This window comes from Oncorhynchus kisutch, linkage group LG23 (genome assembly GCF_002021735.2).
Source record: "Oncorhynchus kisutch isolate 150728-3 linkage group LG23, Okis_V2, whole genome shotgun sequence".
Classification (NCBI taxonomy): domain Eukaryota; kingdom Metazoa; phylum Chordata; class Actinopteri; order Salmoniformes; family Salmonidae; genus Oncorhynchus; species Oncorhynchus kisutch.
Window position 1 is genome coordinate 48,196,492 of NC_034196.2, and position 1,071 is coordinate 48,197,562.

Below are 1,071 nucleotides of genomic sequence, written 5' to 3' on the forward strand. Positions count from 1 at the left end.
CAGTGTTGCTTGCCTCAAAGCAACCATAAAAGGCATTTAGCTTGTCTGGTAGGCTCGTGTCACTGGGCAGCTCGTGTCTGGGTTTCCCTTTGTAGTCTGGAATAGTTGAAGCCCTGCCACATCTAACGAGCATCAGATCCGGTGTAGTTTGTTCTATCGGTTCGGTCGCTCGATGCGACTCAGTCTTCTTGTTCTGTATTTATGGAAGGGACCCAGTCATTTATTCTAAATGTTCCATTGCCATACTGACTGGCAATGTTCTTATCCCTTGCTTTCTAGCTAACCAACTATGGCTAACTTAGTCACGTTAAAAAGTGCAGCCAGAATAACAGCAAAGTAGCTGCATTTGCATAAGATGTTTTATAGTGACATATTTGGAAACATCTATAACAATGAGCTAATGAGGTGCGATTTCACCTGGCATAGAACATTTGCTCACTTCTCAGGACCCTATTGTTCAGAGGAGGTAGCCAACAACATGATCACTTGAAGCTGGAAAGGTGCGATTTCACCTGGCATAGAACATTTGCTCACTTCTCAGGACCCTATTGTTCAGAGGAGGTAGCCAACAACATGATCACTTGAAGCTGCGTTCATTTTGTTTGGCATTTTTGTATATAAATAAAAGTGATGCTGATTCATGATTTCAACTGGTTGAGAAACGCTGCCTGTCTGTCAGGATTCGACACATTCATTACTATGGGACCACTGGAATTTGAATCTTGAAACAATGTTGTAAATGTCGGAGACAGACAGCAAGGTTTATACCAATCTCCTCTGTTTAACTAAATGTTAGTCTAAAAGAAATGTGAGACAATGTCTATATGCTTTTTATAGTGGAGATCAAGTTTATAAATTGCCTGGCTGGGCTGATGAGACAGTGGATTGCGCAGTCAGATGGAACAGAGTAAATAGGCATTTTAACGTCATAGATTTAGCCGGTGGTAATTTGTGGATTAGACACCAGCTGGAATGCGCTTTTAACCAAATCAGCATTCAGGAAGACCCACCCATTGTAGAAAGGCCAACAAAGACTGTTGAAGTTTGGAATAAAAATGCCCACACAATTGA